General features: G+C 40.8%; 1 protein-coding gene across 3 annotated transcripts in view; it reads right to left on the reverse strand.

The window, feature by feature from the left end:
* Nucleotides 1-20,887, reverse strand: part of LOC120866311 (ubiquitin-associated protein 2) — a 112,316-nt gene extending 91,429 nt beyond the window's left edge. For 2 of the 3 annotated variants that reach the window (XM_040243975.1, XM_040243955.1), the window contains exon 1: nt 20,509-20,618. The gene's annotated coding sequence lies outside the window, so the exon portion shown is untranslated. Of the gene's footprint in view, nt 1-20,508; nt 20,619-20,836 lie in introns of those variants that run through there. The other variant, XM_040243966.1, reaches the window with a different exon arrangement.
* Nucleotides 20,888-26,753: the final 5,866 nt, after the last annotated feature.

Consider the following 26,753-nt stretch of genomic DNA (forward strand, 5'->3'; position numbering starts at 1 on the left):
TTTACTAATTCACTGTCTCAATATATAAACATTAAGACTTTCTATCTCCATGTGTGTGTGCTAAATCGCTTCAGTCGTGTCCGACTCTTTGTGATGCTATGGACTGTAGCTTGCTGGCTCCTCTGACCAGGGGATTCTCCAGGCAAGAATACTGGAGTGGATTGCATGCCCTCCTCCAAGGGATCTTCCCTACCCAAGAATCAAATCCACAGTTTCTTATATCTTCTTCATAGGCAGAAGGGTTCTTCACCACTAGCACCATCTTCTATCTCCATTCCAATCATCAATTCTTAATCCACATTCAACAATGAATAGGTGATTAGGCTTCTGCTCCATAGCTAAACCAAAAGAACTGCTTTGTAAAACATGAAAAGTACATTGCTTACTTTATGTTTAAGTATTGTTGTTTGGAAATAACCATTTGCAATATTTATGCCAAAGGTCTTTCGTAGCAATAGTTTATGAATAACCTGGAGCAGTAAATTTTAATTAAAAGAGAAAATGGTTATTTCCAAACAACAATATTTAAATATAATGGAATCCTCTGGGAAAAGAAAACAGCTCAGAAAAAGCCAAGTTAACAGGATATATGATTCAACAGACAAATTTTCTTGTATTTTACATAAAGGTTCTGGAGTCAGTGCATTCTTAAAGCAAGGTAAAAAGCCTAAGTTACCAAAATCACTACCAACATCCTTAAAAATTACTACCAATGAATTATGAAAATGAGTAAGGCATGGAAATTAGATATAAAAATCAACACCTTCAGCATACTCTCACACGGGGAAATTCTGTTTCCTTTTCTGGAAAAAGAGCTCTGTGTAGTAAATGACAGTACTTCTCCAATAAGCACCCAGTTGCCAGACCACAGGAATTCAGTTTACACTTGTGTTCCATCCCCTCTATCACTCTCCACCCCCAAGGACTACTACCATGGAACAGGTTCCAAGAGAATTCTTAGAATAGAAACAGACAAGAGCAAGAGATTCTAAAAATAATGCAGTAGAAACTCAAACATACATATCTCAGGTTCTCAAGTGGCAGGGAGCACCAAGTTATTTCAATCCATACAACTAAATTTTAAAAACCATATTTACTTCACCTCATTCAAAGTAAATTAAAGATGTTTTAGATTTTAACAGGGATAAGAAATGCTACTACATCTGTAAACAAAAACAAAACCAGCAAATACCACATAAAACAATCTTTAAAAACAAAATTAGCAAAATACCACATAAAGCTCCTAGATTATCTAAAGTCCAAGAATGGTCTAAAATTACTTCCAATATAAAGAAAGTAAAACAGAATAAACCAACTTGATTAAAGTACAAAGATTTTCTCTGTAATAGGTCATTTTTAAAAAATGGTTTATTAACTGTTATTTTTTTAAGGACCTTTTGTAGATAAGATATCTCAGCTGCATTTTCAAGTGTTCCAGAATTTCAGAATGAACTCAAAATGGTTAACAGCCACCTGTACTTCTATTAAAGTTTACATAAGCAATACCACAAATTCACCATAAGAAGATGGTAACTAAAATTAGACATAAAAAAAGACATTTTAAAAAATAGTTGGGTAAAAATTTATCTAAAAACCATATAAACCCTAAAAGAAAAACAAGGATACATTTGGTCATCCTGAGGAGTTACAGAACACTTGCTGATAACCTGCCGAGAACTGTGAAGATGTTGGTGAAAGACCAAGGGCTTGAAGACAGTAAAGTGTCAGCACTGGAAGATACCCTGAAACCAGGAGGTTCACAGAGTATTTCATCTACTGACTGCATCAAGAAAAAATTATATTCCAGAAACAACAAAATGAATGTCTTTTTTTCCCCCCAAATAGAAGATAATACACCCACACAACATGAATTATGTAATCAGCTAAGGGCTCAACTACTAAGAACAGAAGCAAGCCTCCATCAAGAATGTTCACAAAGGAATTTCCCTGGCAGTCCAGTGGTTAAGACTGTGCTTCCAGGTGGGAGGTGGGAGGGGGATTCAGGATTGGGAGCTTGTATACACCCGTGGTGGATTCATGTCAATGTATGGCAAAACCAATACAGTATTGTAAAGTAAAATAAAGTAAAAATAAAATTAAAAAAAAAAAAAACCGACTGTGCTTCCACCGTGGTGGGGCGGCGGGCTGCCAAGTGCAGGTTGGATCCCTGGTCAGGGAACTAAGATCCCACAGGCCATGCGTTAATATGTATCAATTATAGATAAACAACACATTCCAAGTCAGCTTCCTTGTCTTGAAGACAGCGTTACTACTGTCAGTGCAACCTTAATAACTTGCCTCTGATGCAAAACATCTGGTTCTGGGTCCAGATCTCACCTAACTTCCCAGCCTTTCAGATACCCGGAGAGGTTCCCTTAGCTCTCTATTGTAATGTTTTACTAATCAGATCTGTTTTATTATTTTTACTTAACTTCCAATATGTGTTCTTGCTTTTTCTATCGAGAAATTATTCTCAACCTTTTCCTGCAGAGAAAATTCATCTTTTCATTTCTGCAGAGAATAACACTGATTTATATTAAGGACCTCAACAAATTTGGAAGGCCCAAAGCAGCTAGCAAGGGGAAGTCTACAACCTCAACTCAGGAAAGAGTAAGGCAGCTACAGTGCCAAGGAACTCCAATGTGAGACCCAATTCCACACAGCTAAACTGCTTGTGTGATGCGTGCCAGGAGCTGACCAAGCGGGTACTTTTTTATTCTCCGCAGCTGCTGAGGGCAGGGTCAGGCCTCGAGCAGTTGGTGGACAAGGTTAACTCCCCTACACCAAGGCGTCACACACAATGTTATCTGCTATTCTGTACACATAATCTGCCCACAGAGAAGATGAGTGCTGGTGAACCCCTGAACATTATGGGACATCAAGAAGTATTTGGCATAGTCATATTTCTCTTTGCAGTTATCTAAGGTCAGTCAAGAAAAAGTATTTAATTGCCTAATAGCTGCTTCCACACATCTGTCCCACTGCTCCATTGCTAACTTCTTGGCTCTAAACCCTGGCTTTTAACTAAGATCTTAGTTCAGCAGCCACCTCATGATGATTTGCCCTCCTATCCCTTGAAAAGCTCTTAGGTATTCATTAGCAGTCTTAACCCTTTCAGGTCTTTTCTCTAAGAAAAAAAAAAAGGGCAGGGGAGAGGGTTTCAGACTTTGCGCTGACGGTACAGTGGTTGAGACTCTGCATTTCCATCCCTGGTGGGGAACTAAAATCCCACACACCTCACAGCATGGGGAAAAAAAAAAAATTCTTAAAAATAAAAATCTTTTTTAAAAAGGAGGAGATGTTGGAGGGGGTCCCTATACTATACAGCATTTTAAAAGATCTACAAATTATAGTACTGTACTTTTTATTTACATTGTATTCAAACAAGCACTCCCCAAATAATACCAGGATGTTACCTTCAGTAGAGAGTTCCTACATCACAGACAAGGACTAGTAAAAAGTTCAGTTTTTTTTTAATTAAAAAAAAAAACAACACTGGAACTAGATTAAAATAGAATTTCTATAAATCATCCACTTATCAGAACATTAACAACTTTCTCATAAATCCATAATAATTCTTGCTAAACAGACACTCACATTTTTTTTCTTGCTCACCTTATAGCAGATTCTGCTCCTCTTCCTATGTTATATACTCTGGTCTTGCTCTCCCAGAATTAGTGCCCACCCACATAAACAGTGACACATTTAGAGTCTGCTTTCTACCTACATTCTAAACCTTCTAACTACCTCACAGGCTGTGGCTACAAGGAATTACTATCTACCCATTATCTTCTAATGACCTATAATGAAATATTATCTGAAAAGATACTGAATCACTATGTTGAAATTAACACAACATTGTAAAGCTACTATACTTCAAAATTTTAAAACAATTACTAGATAACGATGCCATTATCTCCTGCCCCGTTCTGATCCTGTGGTTGCACTACGGGCCTAAGGAACCAACAGAATGGCGAAACAAGTGAAGCAGGAGCCCAGAAAAACTCCATTCTGCAAAAACGCTAGAAAGTCAACCCAGGTTTGTCAGCTTACTCATGACCTAATGTGGCTTTCCAACCATGTCTAAATCTCCACTCTTAAGTGGTGATACTTCCAGAAGCATCAGGAATTTCCCATCATCAAATAAACAAAGTTTAAGACTCTGGAATAGTGAGTGGATCACATTCCATCACCACCCCTAGTTGCGTAGTACAATCACTTGAGCAATTTCTAAAAAATGAAACCAGGTCCTATTACATCAGGCTCAAAATAGTTAAGACAGCGATACTGTTTTTTAAAAGTTCTCCAAGCAGTTCTTAAAAAATTAAACAAAGAGCTACCATATGACCAAGCAATTCCAATCCGAGGTACATACTCAGGAGATCTGAAAACATACATTTAGTCAAAAATTCATACATGGAATGTCCATAAGGAGCATCAGTTATAATAGCCAAAAAGTAGAAACAATCCAATGATGAACAGATAAACAAAATGTGATATAACCATGCAATGATTAGTCAAGTACTGAAAGGAACAAATTTCTGATAAAAACTACAACATGGATGAACACTGAAACCGTTACGTGAAAGAAGCCAGTCACAAAAGACCAGATATGTATACTGTATTACTCCATTTACATGTAATGTCCAGAAAAGGCAAATCCATAGAGACAGAAAGCATATTAGTGGATGGGATCAGGAAAGAATGGACAAACTGCTCATGAGAATGGGGGGGGCCTTCTTTTTGGGGTGATGAAAACGTTCTAGAAATACTGATACTCGCGTAATTTTGTGAATATTCTAAAAATACTGAACTGCATACTTTAAAATAATGAATTTTATGATATATAAATCATACATCAATTTTTTTTAAAAAAACAAGCTCTGCAGATTTCTAATGTGCACCCAGGATATCACACCAACTACTTTGGAGCAGTGGTTTTCACAAAGTGTGGTATCCAGACCGGCAGCATCAGCACTACCTAAGAACTTGTCACAAATGCACATTCCAAAGGTCACCCTAGATCTGGTGCATCAGAAATGTTTAAACAAGACTTGATGCACAATCAAGTTTGAGAATTGCGGCCCTCAAAGAACCTTAGATGAAAACGTTGATCCTGTTGGTTGAGAAAACTACAAAAAACATAATTTCACTTTATTATTTTTCCCCATAATAGTCATTCAGTTATACAAAGTTCCAAAAAAAAACAATGAAAAGTGGGAAAAAAACCACCACCTACACTTCCACCACCCCAAAATAACTACTGTTAACAGTTTAGTGAATAGCCTTCCACTGTTTTTATTTGTTTTACATCATTGTAATCCATGGGAAATGACTACATCACGCTTTTATCACAGAACATTAACATATAAACTATTATGTAAAAGCTAGGTGGCAATATAATTATAGCACCTCAATTACCCTAGTCAGTTGAGAAATCATGTATATTACAAGAATATGAAAGAAAATTCTTTAGGTGCCAACATGTTTTTGGCTCCAAGCCTTTCTGATATAATTGCCTCCTAAAATGAATGCAGTATTTCTCTTCCTTGGCAAATACAGAACAATAAACATGATTTAACTTTTTCTGATTCTACATCAGTTATTCTAACCATGTGAGGAATTAGTTTGAATCTATTCTAAATCCGGGGCATGCCCAGGAACTTGCTTTCCTAAATAAATTCATCATATTATCTTTCCTGTCTTGGCCTCTTTCTCCAAGTGGCAGCATTTACACATCTGCATGATTTCTGGGCAGCACAGCATGGCCACGTTCCAAAAATATTTCTGAACCCAAAGACAACAGGATCTTTCAGGCTGTTTCCTTGTTTGTTTTAGAATCGTCTGCATTGTTTCACTGTCTTGAGGGGGAAAGGAGGTGAGACAACCACTTTCCACCTTAAACATTCTTGTGAGAAGTCCTCAAGTGTTTCCTCACTTTCTGCAGGTCATTCTATGGTAGCCTAAAAGATTAAGAGACAACCTTACCTACCTGTAAGCATCCACTGAGCCACTGGTATCAACATACATCAGGCACCAAAAAAAAAAAAAACCCACAGAAAAAGAAAAAATAAGGTCTATTTCCTGGGTATTAAAAAGTCATAATAAATTGCCAGCTGGATGGTCCCATCTCAAATTCGCCTATCCACATCCTAGTTTGACTTGGCTCTTCCCCAACCACATTCAGCTGCATTTATCCCCACCTACCCTCTCAAGAGAATCTAGTGAAGTCTCAGAGCCATTGGAACACAACAGACATGCCAACAGTAGTCTTAGTCTGTGATGAAGACTGAGACATATTTCTGTAAATTTTTTGCCTTCACACCCTCACTTCCATTTTGCCACCACCCTCCATTGGAGAAAGATGAACTTCTCACTAGTTGCTCATTCCCAAGGCCTTTCTAGCCAAGAGAATAAGCAAGGAAAAGTCACCTTCTTCCTTTGGGTTATTTTCTCTTCCTGAGACCCACTGAGAAAGGGTAGGCTAACCTACCTCACCATTCTTGGGGATACAAGTTCGATACACCAAATCTTTGTTTTAGTCAAGTCATATTGACCAGAACCAGTTACAAAGATAACGCTAGGTCAAAACATTGTCTTAAACTGTAATGCCAATTTAATTCTTGCCTCTTATTTTCAAGAACAGAAAAGCCATAACAATACCCAACACAGGAAAATCTCCAAACTCCTCAAGCTGTGAAAAGAACTTCAGGAAATATCCCTATTCAGCAGCACTCAAAATATTACCCAGTTTAACCCATAATCACTTAAAAAGTTTTAATCCATTCAGTTCAGTTGCTCAGTTGTGTTCGACTCTTTGTGACCCCATGAATCTTAGTACACCAGGCCTCCCTGTCCATTAACAACTCCCGGAGTTTACCCAAACTCATGTCCATTGAGTCAGTGATGCCATCCAGCCATCTCATCCTCTATCGTCCCCTTCTCCTCCTGCCTCCAATCCCTCCCAGCATCAGAGTCTTTTCCAATGAGTCAACTCTTTGCATGAGGTGGCCAAAGTACTGTCGTTTCAGTTTCAGCATCACCTTCCAATGAACACTCAGGATTGATCTCCTTTAGGATGAACTTTAACCCATTATCTCACATTAATTTATTGTTTTGGCTTTTGGGCAAAGCAGCATCTCTGCTAACCACTCTCATACAGTAAACTGGATATTACTGCTCAAAGTGATTAAATTCCTACTATACTTCCTCAACAGAGAAGGCAATGGCACCCCACTCCAGTACTCCTGCCTAGCAAATCCCGTGGATGGAGGAGCCTGGAAGCCTGCAGTCCATGGGGTCACTGAGGGTCAGACACGACTGAGCGACTTCCCTTTCACTTTTCACTTTCATGCATTGGAGAAGGAAATGGCAACCCACTCCAGTGTTCTTGCCTGGAGAATGCCAGGGACGGGGGAACCTGGTGGGCTGCTGTCTATGGGGTCGCACAGAGTCGGACACGACTGAAGCGACTTAGCAGCAGCAGCAGCAGCAGCATACTTCCTCAACAGACAAACTTTACAAATCTTCAGTTCTTTTTATTTTTTAATTGAATTTTAGTTGATTTACAATATTATATTACAAATATATATTAATTACAAACTTCAATTCTTACTGAAAATAAATAAAATATTTCAAGTTACTCTCATTTTTCACAAATCATTTAAACATTTGGCACTCAATTGTTACAAATACATAAGTATTTTACAAGTGATTTAAAAGGTTCAGTATATTCATTGTTAAGCTATTTAAAAACAGCTCTATCATAAGCCAAAAATATAAACACTAATTTTTGAAGTACTTCATACCCACAGCTTTTCCTTACAGTTCTTCAACTTTCCTCATACACCTCAGGATACACAGTCCTGAACTGCTTGACTTTTTTTTCTTTTCTTTTAAGCATATTTGTTTTATTCTAACGGCATGTTTATTACTGTTTTGCTCATGCCAAAAGCAACTTTTTAAAAAATATCAGTGACCTGAAGAATGTACCTACCAAAACAGAGTCATGCAATCCATGTAAATGTTAACACACCTGTCACTTATGTACCATGCTCAGTTTTCATTCAAACCAAATAGAAAACTCCTTAGTGAGGAAATCTCAAACAGCTACGCTGAGAAAATATTCCATATTCTTTTAGTTCTCACAAGAATGTGCACAAAAACCTGTTCAACTGTTCTCTACATCCAGATTTCCAAAAACAACAGCTTAGAAAAATTACCTTCTCAGTCCTCTTAGAAACTACATGTTCTATCTCGCAAGCAGTCACTACATAAGCTGCTTTTCTCAAAAAGAATACACTCACTGCCTCCATTTCCTCACCAAACATCTCCTTGACTTTCAATCTCGTCTCCACCACCTTAACACTCCAACAAAAGGAAAGATACCATTCCCCCAAGTCATCACTGACTCTGGCTGCTGCTAAGTTGCTTCAGTCATGTCTGACTCTGTGCGACCCCACAGACGGCAGCCCACCAGGCTCCCCTGTCCCTGGGATTCTCCAGGCAAAAGCACTGGAGGGGGTTGCCATTTCCTTCAATGCATTAAAGTGAAAAGTGAAAGTGAAGTCGCTCAGTCATGTCCGACTCTTATGGACCCCATGGACTGCAGCCCACCAGGGTCCTCCGTCCATGGGACTTTCCAGGCAAGAGTACTGGAGTGGGGTGCCATCACTGACTCCTAGTAACTGTCAAATTTCTCTTGTTCTCCTCATTTCTTCACCTATCTCTGGCATGTGACACATTGTATAACTTTTTCTCTTGGTTTCTAAGATACTACACCATCTTAGTTCTCTCTTGTCCTCAAATCCTCAGCAGCATCACATCTTTCTCCCACCTCTGAAAGAATATTGTTCAATTCGTAAGCATGTTCTCCCTTCCCACAGAAGTGTTATGCCCTACTGGCATCAATTATTACCTTCAACTTCAAAGCAAAAGCTAAAGACCATGTCTCTCCAGAGATTCAGCCTCCAAGTAACTGCCTATTAGATAGTTACACCTATAATGGAGTTCATCCAAAACGATCTTACTTGAAGATTCCGAAATTTTCCAAGCAGCCAACAGCATTTTCCAAGTGTTCCAGAGCTCAAAACCTTTAAGCCATTCTTTTAATGAACTCCTTCCTATACCCATTTAGGGATTTAAGGCCTGAAATCTATGCCTTCCTTTACATTCTCTGCCATCAACTTACAACAGGTACCTGATTAAGGGTTACTGTTTATACTTAAAGTCTCTAAGGTTCTAAGCAGTTCTAAGGCATCTTTATCAACTAGAGTATCAGTAATTGCCTCTTCTCTACTTCACTGAAATGACATACCCCTATTTACCTGTCTGAACTATCTTAATTATGAAACTAATGCCAAAGTGGATCAAAATGTTTAATCTTTCAGAATACTGCTAAACTCTATCAAACAACAGTATCACTTGGGTTTCCCTGGTGGCTCAGCAGTAAACAATCCACCTGCCCAGAGGAAGAACCCGTAGAGAAGGAAATGGCAAAGCACTCCACTATTCTCGCCAGGGAAATCCCATGGACAGAGGAGCATGGCTGGCTACAGTCCATGGGGTCACAAAGCGCAGGACACAACTGAGCAACTAAACGACAACAAACTTCATTAACTTCTGCTCACAGACCATCAATCATCACAAATACAAGGTCTTTATTCCACTCTGATCCCTACACTTTGGTCAAATCGGCCTTGTCATTCTTACAAACTGCACCTGGTTTTGTTTTGTTTTGGCTGCACTGGATCTTAGATGCAGCATGTGGGATCTAGTTTCCTGACCAGGGATCGAACCCAGGCCCCCTGAATTGGGAGCATGGAGTCTTAGCCAATGGACCACTACGGAAGTTCCTATTTTGCTTTTTGCATCAACCCTCCATAAGACATATTTTCTCAACAGCATACTGAATATATCTCCATTTGAAACAGCGATTAGTCTTTACTTGATGTCCATAATAACTATGATTATTTTACTGTTTCTTAACAATATACTAAACACCCCTACTTAACAGCAGCTTGAGTTCTTAAGCATAATTTTTACAGTCTTCGGTCATTCTTCATAGGATGTGCTAGTGTGCTATCAACAGCCACTTCTCAGCGCTGTGTGCCTCACCTTCCTCAAAGGACGCACCTAAACTGGCAGAGCTTACAGACCAACTCATTCTGCTGATGAGAACAGCTAGTAAAATCAGATTGGAAAACTCAAGCAAAGGCAAGTGTGTTGCTTTGTTTTTAAACCACAGAAACCAAGTCCAACCAAACCAGTGACTAAATCCTAACACATAAAGCAGATAAAGTGAAATGGGTCTAGAGGAACTAGGCACAGGAGTTCAAGGGCCCCACCTGCATATATTCTTTCCTCATTCCCCATCCATTACAAAACCCCAGCCTTACGTACCACAAATGTGGACATTGTTTGACTTATCAGCTAACACTTGGCTGTACTCCTGACAGAAGTATTTCAGATAGATAAAGTAGTATAGTATTATGATTAGGAGTACAGGCTTGGAAGTTGCACAAATTACTAGATTAAGTAACCTTGAGCATTTTATTCTTTCTCAAGTCTGTAAGGAACACCACACAAGATAATGTACCTCACTCAAATGGTTAAACTAGATCATAACTGGTAGCAACTATAGGATTAAGGTACACTGACCACTTTCTTTGTTAAGTCTGTTTCAAAATATTGTCGATTTATTCAAACAATTTAAATAATTTTACTGAGGTACACCCTTCTTAAGTGTAAAACTCAGTGATTTTTAGTATTTATGAAGCTGTACAACTATCACTACAGGCCAAAAGTCACTGCAACAAAATCCTTTGTGACCCTGGTCATTTCTTTGTCCCACAGATATCTAGACCAGAGTATATAAATTGGTTCAGGGTATACCAGCTACATCCCATTACAGCTGGGATCTTTTGGTAAAGTGAGATAATCACTACTGCTGCTAAGTCGCTTCAGTCGTGTCCGACTCTGTGCGACCCCATAGACAGCAGCCCCCCAGGCTCCCCCGTCCCTGGGATTCTCCAGGCAAGAACACTGGAGTGGGTTGCCATTTCCTTCTCCAATGCACGAAAGTGTAAAGTGAAAGTGAAGTCACTGAGTCGTCTTCAACTCTCAGCGACCCCATGGACTGCAGCCCACCAGGCTCCTCCATCCATGGGATTCTCCAGGCACTAGAACAATTAAACAGCTCAAACTGCCTTTAAAAAAAAGAAAGTTGAAAGTTCTTTGATTAAAATAGTAAATGGCTTCCTCTAGCTAACAAGAATTTTATTCCTGTTACCACTACCTGGAATGTTCTGTACAGGGGTATTTTTTCCACCATTACCTTAGCACTCCCAATCACAAGGAATTAAAAGGGTACTAAATAAGGTGAAGTACCTAAGCTAAGAATTTTTTTAAGAGGTCATCTGATCTTCAACAATTCAAAAAAGCATTTCACTAAGTAACTGATATTACAGGAAATTTCTCATCAAAATAAAATGAGATCTTCATTGGAGGAGAAATGTTGAAACATCCAATAAGTTCCAATAAAACACTTACCAAAAAAATGTTGAAAGCTACTAACTTACATTAAGAATAACTTTCTCTTACATTAAGAATAACTAACTTACATTAAGAATAACTAACTCTTAAGAGAAACTACCAAGTCAAGGCCAAACAAAAGATACAATAATATGGTAACCCAAATAACACCAAATTCCAATAAAACTTCGTTATGATGAAATTCAAAATGTTTTAACAAAAGAAACAAGGGTAACTTCAGGAATTTGGGAAGAACCCAGGAGAAGTAAGGCTCAAACTCCTAATACTTCAAGGAAGTATGGCCAATACCTGGAATCAGCTGACAGTGTGTTTCTCTGTCACTCCCAACAGCATCCTGATTCCTAACTGCACTGTCTTCCCACTGGAATTAAGCACCAAAAAAACACGGACAGTGCATTACTCACCTATATCCCTAGAATCTAACAACTGCCAACAAGTAGCAGCAGTACATGTTTGTTCAACTGAATTCCTGTACAATAGCATATACCAGTAACATCAAAAAACTGTTATTCAGACCTAATCTGGATTAACCTACATTCTGAACATTCCAGAGAATTGTCATGAGAATATAATGTCTAAAAGTTTTTATAAATATAATAGTTTGGCTTCATTTTCACACATTAAAAAGGGAACTTTAATCAGTGTTTCAAAACTTGGGGTGGGCAAAGGAGTAACAGGATATACTTTGAGACTTCCAAGAGTCCAAGAAAGTGAAATTTACTTAACATTTACAAGAATTATCTTAACTAAGTAACAGTGTCAAAGATATGGTTTTTCCAATAGTCATGTATGGACATGAAAGTTAAACCATAAAGAAGGCTGAGCACCAGAGAATTGATGCTTTTGAACTGTGGTGCTGGAGAAGACTCTTGAGAGTCCCTTGGGCTGCAAGATCAAACCAGTCAGTCCTAAAGGAAATCAACCCTGAATGAATATTCACTGAAAGGACTGATGCTGAAGCTCCAATACTTTAGCCACTTGATGCAGAGCTGACTCATTAGAGAATATCCTGATGCTGGGAAAAACCGACAACAAGAGGAGAAGGGGGCACCAGAGGATAAGATGGCTGGATTAAGGTATCACTGACTCAATGGACACGAGTTTGAGCAAACTCAGGGACACAGTGAAGGACAGAGAATCCTGCGTGCTGCAGTCCATAGGGTCACAAAGAGTCAGACAGGACTTAGCGACTGAACAAGTAACAGCAATAGTTAACTCTTGCTTATCAGATGACTTTCTGACTGCCAGTTACATGTGATAAATAATTGAGAAAATAATCACTTAAGAAATGGATTACTATTCAGTAGTATACTTCAGTGACAATAACTAAATAGGGTAAAAAGAAACAGAAACCCTGATTGAATAGGGAGGTTATAAAAGATATTTTATGAACAGTTGGGAAAATCTGAATGTGTATGTCAAATTTTGTTGACATTATACATTATATTTTAAATAAGCATTCCCTTTCCTAGGTGTAAAGCTGTTATTGTGGCTATTTATGAGAAGTTTTTATTGTGAAGAAACACTTGCTAAGAAAACATTTAGGCATAATTGTCAATATATTTGCATTTTACTTTCAAATCATTTAGACTCAAAAGATAACGCATGGAGTATATACAGAAAAAAAGTCAATGTGAACATTAAGTAGTAACTCTAGTTCAAAGGTATACAGTATACTTTCAGGTTTTATAAATTTGAAAAATGTCTTTAAATTGGCGGAAGCCAAACAAAAAAAATCAAAACTGCAAAAAGGAAAGAAAAACAATAAAGACAAGTACAGGATGATATGGCAGAAATGTACCTGAAACATTCATAATTACCATAAACATGAATGGTCTCCATGCTCCAGTTTTTAAAAGAGAAGTTGGCAGGTTGCAGTAACAAAGCAAAATCCAGCTGTGTGTTGTTCATAAAAGATCTATCTAAAACATCCCACTAGAATTGGCTAAAACAAAAAATTAAAGCAATACCAAATGTTAGCAAGAATGTAGTGCTCTCACCAATTCAGTCTTTAATTCCAGTGTCAAACATATCCATTGTATGTACGAATTATATTTTCCTATAGGTATCTAGAATGAGACTAGCTATGTAACATCCTCAAGAGAACTGAGGAAATAGTAACTTTCTATGTTCTGTGGTTCAAATGGTGGCTCAGATGGTAAAGAATCCACCTGGAATGCCGGAGACCTGGGTTCAACCCCTGGGTTGGGAAGATCCCCTGGAGGAGGGTATGGCAACCCACTCCAGTATTCCTGTCTGGAGAATCCCATGGACAGAGGAGTCTGGTGGGCTACAGTCCATGGACTAAGCCTAGCACACAGTGGTTCAAATGAGGAGCCTAGTTAAGAATGACTGTATAACACTATGGGCTTCCCAGATGGCTCAATGGTAAAGAGATGCAGGAGACACAGGTTTGATCCCTGATCCAGGAAGATTCCACATGCCCTGGAGCAACTAGGCCCATGTGCCACAACTACTGGAGCCTGTGTTCCAGAGACCAGTAACTGCAACTACTTAGCCCAAGGGCCACAACTACTAAAACCCAAAAGCCCTAGAGCCTGTGCTCCACAAGAGAAGCCACTGCAATGAAAAGCCCACGCACCACAACTAGAGAAAGCTTGTGCAGAGCAACAAAGACCAAGCACAGTCAAAAATGAACAAATTAAAAAAAATTTTTTAATTTCCCCTTAAAAAACAAAAGATCCACCTGTAATGTACCAGATTCGATCCCCGGGTTAGAAAGACCCCTGGATAAGGAAATGGCAACTCACTCCTGTATTCCTACCTGGCAAATCCCAAGGACAGAGGAGCCACATGGGGTCACAAAGGGTCAAGCTTAGTGACCAAAACAATGCTAATAATTTGGGATTACCTGGTAAAGTTACACATACCCTACACACAACCCCAAAATTCCACTATCAGTCATACAATCTCAGCAAACTAGTTTACTCATTTTGAGGTGAGGTGCAAATGTTCACAAGGAGAATAATTTGTAATCAGAAAAAAAAAAAAAACTTGGAAATGAGACCAACATTCATCACAATAGAATAAGATGTGCCATATCCTTACAATGGAGTAACATACTACTGAAAATGATGGAGGAGAATCAAATGGATGAATCTAAAACACGTAAAGTATCCGGAGAATCACACAATCCCATTTAGATCAAGACTGAAAATGGGCAATACTAAACTATATATAATTTATGGATACATATCAAGTAAAAATTATTCTTAAAAATAGTAAGACCAAAATAATAGGGTAATGGTAACCCCCCAGGGAAAAGGTAACTTAGGAGATGGAATACACAAGGGAGTTTAAGGTGGCATTAATGTTCCATTTCTTGGTTGGTCATTTTATTTTTGGTTTTGAAAACTCCATGTTTTTTCCTACTTCATATACCTTCTTTGGCATGTAGTTTATATTTTTCAATTTAAAAAAAAGTATGCAAGGTGTGAGCTCATTCTTTTCAAAGTGTACACTTTATCTAGGGAAAAAAGAAAAAAGATTTATACTAAAATGTTAAACAATGATAAACCACTTTTTTTTTTTTTCAAATTTTCTAAAATGCATTTTCTTACGTAAAACAGTCCCAGCCAGGCTGACCCAAAAACCAATCTTAAAATGGAAATTTGTAAATTAACTTGAAAAAAGAGAGGGGGAAGAACTGGTTTGGTCTAGGAAACAAGTTAGGCTTGTCAATAAATCCTAAAGACAGTTACTTTTTCCCTAGACCTTATTTCAGTTAAATTTGTATTTTTTAAGCCCACTTATTCTCTTGTTTATGATCTGACAACAAACATTATTATCAAATGAAAAATCCCACCTTCCAAACAGCACACATTCCAGCTGAGTAGACATGTACAATACAGACAGCACTATACACCTTCCCCAAGCCCGTGAGACTGCAAAGATATTTCAAGTTTTCATCTGCTTATGGTGGCAAACAGAGTTAGAAGGAATACAACTTCCTCAGTTGAGACTTGCATGTAGAGTATTTTTGTATGTGGCTGAAGGAACAGAAGGCAAAAAAGAAAGAGAAAACAAGGGAAAGAGAGAAAGAAGAGGAAAACAGAAGGACAGGAATGGAAAGAATTCAAGAAGACAAAGAAGGAGAAAGACATTAATAGCAAAAAGGAACGCTGAGCTTCTAAAAGTCTCCATAGGTATACCTAGAACTGATTTGATGAGAGGACTGAGACATGGCAACCCACTCCAATATTCTTGTCTGGAAAATCCCATGAATGGAGGGGCCTAGTCAGCTACAGTCCATGGGTTCGCAAAGAGTCAGATACAACTAGGCAACTTCTCTTTCTTTCCTTTCTTTCTTTCGTGACATGTAAAAAATTCTGAGTAAAGAGCAAAGCATTAAAGTATTAGGGGAACTCCCTGGCAGTCCAGTGGTTAGGACTCCACAATTCCAATGCAGAAGGCATGGGTTTGGTCCCTGGTCAGGGAACTAACATCCCAGATATCATGACGTGGACATATAAATAAAGTATTAGTGGATTATGTATGTATAGTATAACTTTAAATAAGTAAGCTACTATGAGACAACTCACGTAAAAAGTTAATAACAAAAGAAATGAAGGTATAGCAACAAGTCTAAATCCAAATAAAATTCTCTCCTCTACAAATCCTTGAAAATAAAGTTTAATCTAATCAAACATACGTTCTATTATTTTTAGAGTTCCAAATGAAAAAAAAACAAGCAACACATTGCTGCTGCTGCTGCTAAGTCACTTCAGTCAAGTCCGACTCTGTGCGATCCCATAGACGGCAGACCACCAAGCTCCCCCGTCCCTGGGATTCTCCAGGCAAGAACACTGGAGTGGGTTGCCATTTCCTTCTCCAATGCATGAAAGTGAAAAGTGAAAAGTGAAGTCGCTCAGTTGTGTCTGACTCTTCGTGACCCCATGGACTGCAGCCCACCAGGCTCCTCCGTCCATGGGATTTTCCAGGCAAGAGGACTGGGGTGGGGTGCCAATGCCACATTGCTAACACCGTTTAAAAGTAGAACACTGCCTAGTCTTAAATGAAACACCTACTCCTTGGTCCAAGCCTCATTTCAAAAATTAATTCCAAACAGTGAACTGGGTTTCAATTTAATTGAGCTCATAACCCCAGTATGAAAATGAGTTTTCTGAAAACCGAAATACACTATAATACACATGCTATGTCAGCCAGAATTTCACAAGCCTGCTCCTCAAAACCTAGGCCAAGAAATTTCAAAACTAAAATAACTTTCTTTAAAAAGTATAGAACAAGCATCTTTGAGAGAAACACTGTCAAGAAAATAAAGAGAGTAGGAAAGGGACTTCCCTGACAGTCCAATGATTACGACTCTGCACTTCCACTCTAGCGGGCATGGGTTCAATCCCTGGTGGAGAAACTTAAGATCCCACACGCCACTCAACGTGGCCAAAAAAATAAAATTTTTAAAAGTTGGAAATTTCAGCATACATAGTTGACATTGTAATTGTCAAAACAAAACCAACTAATTTGATTCTTGGACTTAAAAAAAGGAGTCCACTTGTTCAGTTCAGTTTAGTTGCTCAGTCATGTCCGACTCTGCGACCCCACGGACTGCAGCACACCAGGCTTCCCTGTCCATCAGCAAGCTTGCTCAAACTCACGTCCCTTGAGTCGGTGATGCCATCCAGCCATCTCATCCTCTGTTGTCCCCTTCTCCTCCCTCCTTCAATCTTTCCCAGCATCAGGGGCTTTTCCAATGAGTCAGTCCTTCGCATAAGGCAGCCAAAGTATTGGAGCTTGAGTTTCAGCATCAGTCCTTCCAATTAATATTCAGGACTGATTTACTTTAAAATTGAAGGGCTGGATCTCCCTGCAGCCCAAGGGATTCTCAATAATTGGGTCAAAAATATTTCAAAACCTACCACAGGTTTCTAAGGTGATATTCTCTCTCTTCACCTTACTTCAAGTTATATTCCCACTCTTTTGGGGAAAAGAAAAAATAGAAAACAACGGTTTCTAAGCTCTATCAGAGATCCACCTTCTCACTAGTCAAACACCACCTGTGCCATACTACTTGGCTTTTCAAGGACACTGCATATACTCAGGTTAACAACTAAGAGCTAACTGATCATTGCTGACTTATAGCTGCCTCATAAGAAGAAATAAAAGATAGGTTTGTTTAAAATCAAAGGAGGACTTCCCTATTGGTCAGTGGTTAAGAATCTGACTGTCAATGCAGGGGACACAAGTGTGATCCCTGGATCAGGTTTGATCCTGCATGCCACAGAGCAACTAAGCCCGAGTGCCAGTACTATCAAAGCCTGTACACCCTAGAGCCTGTGCTCCACAACAAGAGAAGCCACCGCTCACCCCAACTAGAGAAAGCTCTCACGCAGCAATAAAGACCCATCAAAACCAAATAAATAAAATAAATTTTAAAAAATAATAAAAACAAAGGAACTTCACAACCTGTGAATTCATGCAGACCACTTCTAAGCAGACATTAATCCTTTATAATGCACTTACACACACACCCCACAAAAAGTTTCTTACGACAACAAAACCTTAACAGTAGTAAGTTTTCATTTTTAAAGAGGACTGGGGAATCAACACTTCGAAAGTACAGACTTCACCTCAGACCAGTTCAAACCTTCAGGACTGGTTTATACTCTCTATATGCAGTTTATACTCATGGGAACAGAGATGGCAACCAGTTTCTGTCAAAACACAAATCCTGAAATAAACCCATCCTCCTCCTGGTTCTCCTACCATTTCTCACCAAACAATAAAAGTCACTCAGGTTAATACCAAGAGACACCACTGGTGAGCACTGCACAGGCTGACCAGTTATCAGGAAAGGGAAGCAGAGGTGTTACCGCTGTTCTAGCCCAGTTCTAAAGGCAGCTCTCTCTTAGAGCTGGTCCACCCCACATATAAAGAGAGAGGCCAGAGGAAACCAGAGCAGCAGGAAATAGGCAGGAGGGGCAATTACCACAAGCCTTTCCCATGGCCTCATTCCCATGCCACCACTTCCAGTCATATTTCAATCATAACAAAAACCTCCCTTCTTTCAATCGTTTTCTTAATTACTGAAGATCAGAAACAAGGAAGCAGACGGAGGAAATCAAGAGCTGTGGGCAACAAGGACAGGAGTGGAGGAAAAAAAATCTCACCACACATGTGAACTAGCCTTAAGGAGACAAACTCAGGAGGAACATACTGGAAGCAAGCAGAAAAGTAGTGTAGGAGAAACTAATCACTTTTGCCTGGATAAGCCACCGCAATGAGAGGGCAGTCCTAGCCAAGGGCTCTGCAAGTAAGAGATGCTGGGGTAAGGGAAGACCCTTCATCTCCAGCAAGTGAATTTATTCCCTTTCCTGAGACAGACAGATCCCACTCCAAGAGTCACTCAATCCTTAGGATTATATTCACCTTCCTTCCACTTTTATTAGACAAACTAAACTACAACTAAAAATTATGAATGTACAACTCATAGCGGAAAAGTGAGGAACACACTAATTACTGACACACTTTTGATTTTAAAAATACTATCATAATCAAAGAGAAAATATAAAGAAATTGGGCTCACTCAAAAAGTGAATTATATGCCTTTCAAATAAAAGATGATCTTTAGGTACCCTGTGGAGACCTTTAAAAGTTCTCAATTGATAGAACAGACTTTTGGACTCTGTGGGAGAGGGAGAGGGTGGGATGATTTGAGAGAATGGCATTGAAACATGTATAATATCATGTAAGAAACGAATCGCCTGTCTAGGTTCGATGCAGGATACAGGATGCTTGGGGCTGGTGCATTGGGATGACCCAGAGAGATGGTATGGGGAGGGATGTGGGAGGGGGGTTCAGGATTGGGAACTCATGTACACCCGTGGCAGATTCATGCTGATGTATGGCAAAACCAATACAGTATTGTAAAGTAAAATAAAGCGAACTGATAAGGGCCATCAAAAAATAAAAAATAAAATGTTGAAGACCACACACACAAAAAAGTTCTCAATTGTTACGGCACACAAGGGTAGAACAAGCCTAAATACTGGCTGAGACACCTTGAATACACGCAGAAACAATATCCAACAGAGGTGGAAGTAAACTACAGGATTAGGTCAAACAGGAAATAAAAGGAATGATGATGGAATCAGCTAACTCCTAGAGATAACAAGGAAGAGACCAGAGTGGTGAAAACAGTGATAGTACCTGGACAACTAATTAGATTGAAAACCCAGGGGAAAAGGTGGGAATGCCGAGTGGGAAAAGTGATTCAGCAGCAAAGAAAACTGAGATGCAATGCACCAATGAAAAGAATAACATTTGGAATAAAATAAAAGAGCGCGTTTTAGTTGACAAAACCCCTCTCAAACCTACACTAAAGAACAACCGTGACACAGCCAGCCTACGGGAACTAGGACCGAAGAGGAAAACTGAATCCCAAGAGTGTGGCACCAAAGCCTTCCAGAATGAGGAGGAGAAGTAGAACTGAACTACGCCTCCGGGCTGCCGGGAAAGCCTAGAGAGTGCAGAAGTTGGGCTCTGAGATGTCCAGTTCCAAGACTAGCGACAGGCGTGAACGCGGAAAGGTGGTCACTGACAGCGTGGCGCGGGAGCTCGAGCGGACAGGCAGGAAGGGACAACGGTGGGAGAGAAAAACCACACCCTCCAGGACAGAAACCCTAAGGGGGGAGGGGTAGGCGCCCCCTGGGGCTGGGTGGGGCTGGACTGACGAGGAAGGGGTAGGCAGAAACGAGCGCCGGACAACCTGCGGTGGAGAGGAAGGACAGCACCCAGGCCTGGGCAAACTGAGGACGCAAGAAACCGGCGAGGGAAGCTCGGCCCGACCTCAGGGTGGACGCTGGGGCAGCAGGAAGGGCTCTGGAGGAAAAAAGACCTGAACCCTGGTCTACTAAGCGGAAGCTGTAGCGCTTAAGGAGCTGGAACGGGGAAGGAGAGAGAGAAGGTGCCAATTACCGCTGCTGCTCTCGCTGGACTCGGGACCCACCGCCGCCGCCGCCGCTCGTTACCTGCCAATGTGCCTCTTACAAAGCGGCGGCGGCGGCAGAGGCGGGCCGGCCCGTCACGTGACTACGCATCACGGCCGAAGGAGGAGCCAACACACGTAGCTCGTCGCACGGCTCATCAGCCCGCCTACACAGCGCGCTGTTTCCTGTAGCCACCCCCCAACTCCCACCCCGAGAGGCCAATAGCTGCGGGTCAGGGGAAGGCACGCAGATGGAGCCAACGAGGGAGATTTTATGGAGTTTCTCGAACTCGGAGTTCTCAGAGACGTACTACCCACCGCGTCGAGGATGCCCAAGAAGAGCTCGTCGTCGCTGTGTGATGACCTCACAAGGCACCACAGGTCGCTCCCCTGCCTACAGCCGCCTTTCCATCATCACGTGATGTGGTCCGACCACTCAAGAGAAACCCAGCCTCCCAAACCTTGTGCGAGGGGACTACGACTCCCAAACTGCTGTACAGCAAAGGCACCCACCACCACATCCTTTCCCTCCCTGGTTCGTTAGATGGTGCCCCTGTGACTTCGGTCCGAGGGAAGGCCGAGGCGAAAAGTTGACACGGCTACCACCTGAGACTGATAACAGCGGGCGCCGCCTGCCAGGTGGCTGAGCGTCCCTCCTCCTGGGAGATGTAGTTCCGGCCAGGCGTGGGGTTCTGCGAACATGTTCCCGGGCTCGCGCTCCGCCCCGCCCCGCCTGCCTGCGCGGGAAAACGCCAACGGCTCGCAAAGGTAGCCGCTGGGCGGGATTCAGGAAGCACCTCCATGGGGCGGGCGGACCTCGCAGGTTCTGTCCTGTTCAATGCGGGCTTGAATTCTGCATTCCCAAGCCTCTTCTGCCCGAAAAGACTAGCATTTGTTGAAAAGCCTACTCTTGTCGGTCGTCATGCAACTTCTTTTATTAAGTCAGAATCAACCCTTTCAGGCAGGAATTGTCCGGGTTTTAAGAGTATTCAGTTTGCCAGCTGCACTGACCCAAATCCAAGTTTTCTATCTCCAAACAATGAATAACCCGCCTCTCAAAATGACCTCACCTGTTTTAACTCCACTAATTAAGCGTAAAGAAGATCAGTAAGTCAGTACAGTCGCTCAGTCGTGTCGGACTCTTTCCGACCCCATGAATCGCAGCACGCCAGGCCTCCCTGTCCATCACCAACTCCCAGAGTTCACTCAAACTCACGTCCATCGAGTCAGTGATGCCATCCAGCCATCTCATCCTCTGTCGTCCCCTTCTCCTCCTGCCCCTAATCCCTCCCAGCATCAGAGTCTTTTCCAATGAGTCAGCTCTTCGCCTGAGGTGGCCACAGTACTGGAGCTTCAGCTTTAGCATCATTCCTTCCAAAGAAAACCCAGGACTGATCTACTTCAGAATGGACTGGTTGGATCTCCTTGCAGTCCAAGAGACTCTCAGAAGTCTTCTCCAACACCACAGTTCAAATGCATCAATTCTTCAGCGCTCAGCTTTCTTCACAGTCCAACTCTCACATCCATACATGACCACTGGAAAAACCATAGCCTTGACTAGACGGAATTTGTCGGCAAAGTAATGTCTCTGCTTTTGAATATGCTATCTAGGTTGGTCATAACTTTCCTTCCAAGGAGTAAGCATCTTTTAATTTCATGGCTGCAGTCACCATCTGCAGTGATTTTGGAGTCCAAAAAAATAAAGTCTGACACTGTTTCCACTGTTTCCCCATCTATTTCCCATGAAGTGATGGGATCAGATGACATGATCTTCGTTTTCTGAATGTTGAGCTTTAAGCCAACTTTTTTGCTCTCCTCTTTCACTTTCATCAAGAGGCTTTTTAGCTCCTCCTCACTTTCTGCCATAAGGGTGGTGTCATCTGCATATCTGAGGTTATTGATATTTCTCCCAGCAATCTTGATTCCAGCTTGTGTTTCTTCCAGCCCAGTGTTTCTCATGATGTACTCTGCATATAAGTTAAATAAGCAGGGTGACAATATACAGCCTTGACGTACTCCTTTTCCTATTTGGAACCAGACTGTTGTTCCATGTCCAGTTCTAACATTGCTTCCTGACCTCCATATAGGCTTCTCAAGAGGCAGGTCAGGTGGTCTGGTATTCCCATCTCTTTCAGAATTTTCCACAGTTTCTTGTGATCCACACAGTCAAAGGCTTTGGCATAGTCAATAAAGCAGAAATAGATGTTTTTCTGGAACTCTCTTGCTTTTTCCATGATCCAGTGGATGTTGGCAATTTGATCTCTGGTTCCTCTGCCTTTTCTAAAACCAGCTTGAACATCTGGAAGTTCACGGTTCACGTATTGCTGAAGCCTGGCTTGGAGAGTTTTGAGCATTACTTTATTAGCATGTGAGATGAGTGCAATTGTGTGGTAGTTTGAGCATTTTTGGCATTGCCTTTCTTTGGGATTGGAATAAAAACTGAGCTTTTCCAGTCCTGTGGCCACTGCTGAGTTTTCCAAATTTGCTGGCATATTGAGTGCAGCACTTTCACAGCATCATCTTTCAGGATTTGAAAGAGCTCAACTGGAATTCCATCACCTCCACTAGCTTTGTTCGTAGTGATGCTTTCTAAGGCCCACTTCACTTCACATTCCTGGAAGTCTGGCTCTAGGTGAGTGATCACACCATTGTGGTTATCTGGGTCGTGAAGATCTTTTTTGTACAGTTCTGTGTATTCTTGCCACCTCTTCTTAATATCTTCTGCTTCTGTTAGGTCCATACCATTTCTGTCCTTTATCGAGCCCATCTTTGCATGAAATGTTCCCTTGGTATTTCTAATTTTCTTGAAGAGATCTCCAGTCTTTCCCATTCTGTTGTTTTCCTCTATTTCTTTGCATTGATCACTGAGGAAGGCTTTCTTATCTCTCCTTGCTATTCTTTGGAACTCTGCATTCAGGTGCTTATATCTTTCCTTTTCTCCTTTGCTTTTTGCTTCTCTTCTTTTCACACCTATTTGTAAGGCCTTCCCAGACAGCCATTTTGCTTTTTTGCATTTCTTTTCCATGGGTATGGTCTTGATCCCTGTGTCCTGTACAATGTCACAAACCTCCATCCATAGTTCATCAGGCACTCTGTCTATCAGATCTAGTTCCTTAAATCTATTTCTCATTTCCACTGTATAATCATAAGGGATTTGATTTAGGTCATACCTGAATGGTCTAGTGGTTTTCCCTACTTTCTTCAATTTAAGTCTGAATTTGGCAATAAGGAGCTCATGATCTGAGCCACAGTCACCTCCCAGTCTTGTTTTTGCTGACTGTATAGAGCTTCTCCATCTTTGGCTGCAAAGAATATAATCAGTCTGATTTCGGTGTTGACCATCTGGTGATGTCCATTTGCAGACTCTTCTCTTGTGTTGTTGGCAAAGGGTGTTTGCTATGACCAGTGCGTTCTCTTGGCAAAACTCTATTAGCCTTTGCCCTGCTTCATTCCGTATTCCAAGGCCAAATTTGCCTGTTACTCCAGGTGTTTCTTGACTTCCTACTTTTGCATTCCAGTCCCCTATAATGAAAAGGACATCTTTTGGGGGGTGTTAGTTCTAAAAGGTCTTGTAGAGAAGATAGTGGGTCATAATTCTGGCACAGTGGTTTTTAGTCTTTTCTCTTTTGCTGGCCTATTGGATCCTCACAGGCATATCCGAAACTGGTTAGACACACAGAATTTGGAGCCCAGCAGGCCTCACCGCAATTCCAGCATTACTTTGTGACAACAGTTCACCTGCTTATGAAATTAAATGAGATTACATGAAGTACCACTTCGGCACAGAGTAGTAAGAGTTGGACAAGACTGAAGCGATTTACATGCACGCAATCCCTCAATAAATACTAGTAATCATTTTCACACCTTGTATATACCCTTATGGACACCACAAGTTTAATAAAGGTGAAAAGGGAGTTAAGCATAAAGTGATATTTGCGTAGGATACTATGCTGATTACTAACTTGTTAGTTACTAATAGACTCAATTCAGTTCAGTTGCTCATTTGTGTTCAACTCTTTGCAACCCCATGGACTGCAGCACACCAGGCTTCCCTGTCCATCACCAACTCCCGGAGCTTACTCAAACTGATGTCCATTGAGTCAGTGATGCCATCCAACCATCTTCATCCTCTGTTCTTCCCTTCTCCTCCTGCCTTCAATCTTGCCCAGCATCAGGGTCTTTTCCAGTGAGTCAGTTCTTCGCATCAGGTGGCCAAAGTATTGGAGTTTCAGCTTCAGCATCAGTCCTTCCAATAAATACTCAGGACTGGTTTCCTTTAAGATGGACTGGTTGGATCTCCTTGCAGGCCAAGGGGCTCTCCAGTCTTCTCCAACACACCACAGTTCAAAAGCATCAATTCTTTGGCGCTTAGCTTTCTTTACAGTCCAACTCTCACATGTATACATGACTACTGGAAAAACCATTGCTTTGACTAGATGGACCTTGTTGGCAAAGTAATATCTCTGCTTTTCAATATGCTGTCTAGGTTGGTTATAGTTTTTCTTCCAAGAAGCAAGCATCTTTTAATTTCATGGCTGCAGTCACCATCTGCAGTGATTTTGGAGCCCCCCAAAATAAAATCTGTCACTGTTTCCATTGTTTCCCCATCTATTTGCCATGAAGTGATGGGACCATGATCTTAGTTTTTTGAATGTTGAGTTTTAAGCCAACTTTTTCACTCTCCTCTTTCACTTTCGTCAAGAGGCTCTTAATTCTTCACTTTCTGCCATAAGAGTTGTGTCATCTGTATATCTGAGGTTATTGATATTTCTCCTGGCACTCTTGATTCCAGTTTATGCTTCATCCAGTACAGCATTTCTCATGATATATTCTGCATATAAATTAAATAAGCAGGGTGACAATATACAGCCTTGATGTACTCCTTTCATGATTTGGAACCAGTCTGTTGTTCCATGTCCAGTTCTAACTGTTGCTTCTTGATATGCATACACATTTCTCAGGAGGCAGGTGAGGTGGTCTGGTATTCTGATCTCTTGAAAAATTTTCCGCAGTTTGTTGTGGTCCACAGTCAAAGACTTTGGCATAGACAGTAAAACAGATGTTTCTCTGGAACTCTCTTGCTTTTTCGATGATCCAGCGGATGTTGGCAATTTGATCTCTGGTTCCTCTGCCTTTTTCTAAATCCAGCTTGAACATCTGGAAGTTCACGGTTCACATACTGTTGAAGCCTGGCTTGGAGAATTTTGAACATTACTTTGCTAGCATGTGAGATGAGTGCAATTGTATAGTAATTTGAGCATTCTTTGACATTGCCTTTCTTAGCTGTAGATTAAATTACTTGAAAAACACTTGAAACCTTGTCCCACTCAGTCCAGGGAAGCCTTTGTTATTCATCTGAATTGATCAAAGAATGCTCAGCCTGTGCCTTTAACAAACAGAGCTTATTATCATGACCATTCATGTGTAGATACGTCTTATCTCTCTTTTGACACTGAGCTAGGGTTGTGTCTGGGCAATTCAGTCTTCCTCCTTTTTGTATTTCTGCTATATAGAAATGTGTGGGAGAGTCAAAGATGAAAACCACCCTCTAGAGGCAAAGACAATGGAGAGAGCCCAAGCTCTTCCAAAAGGATGTGGACAAACCTGATAACAGCTGTCTCTGAGAAGTGGGAAGAGGTTGGTGATTGAGAGTGCTAGTTGAAAGAGACTATAATCTAATCTGTAATGTTTTCATTTCTACATGGAGAAAGTACTGGTTTTAACTGAAGATTAACTTTTAAGAAAAGAGAAACCAGAGACCATGTGTTAGCTTGTACAAGCTATGTTTCCTCTCCAGGCCTCGATTATCTCTTGTTATTATATTTTAAAATGTCTGTTTTCCTATTCGAGGCATACTGCACTGGGTGCTTTCACTAAATTATCAAGGAAGAAGTCCTACCTAAGATTTAGAATAAGGGGGGAAACTAAGGGCATCAAAGTCCTAAATCCACTCTGATTATAGTTCCTACCACCTGGATACAATATAACTATCCTCTGAAAGTAATCTCTCCTGAGGGATATCACCACCACCTTTTTCTACCAGCCTGACAGAAATTGAAACTAATTTCACACTACCATCCTTTTCACTAGCTTTTGTTTAAGTGCTCTTGGCTGGACTGAAGTGAGAGCATTTCGAGGTGATAGAAAATACATTGGAGAAATTCTCAGAAGCCTGGGTTTTTAACTGTACCTAAGATAGGTGAGTGAAATTAGTCATTCTGAAATAAGGCCCATC

The sequence above is a fragment of the Oryx dammah genome, unplaced genomic scaffold, assembly GCF_014754425.2.
Source record: "Oryx dammah isolate SB20612 unplaced genomic scaffold, SCBI_Odam_1.1 HiC_scaffold_1, whole genome shotgun sequence".
Taxonomy (NCBI): Eukaryota; Metazoa; Chordata; class Mammalia; order Artiodactyla; family Bovidae; genus Oryx; species Oryx dammah.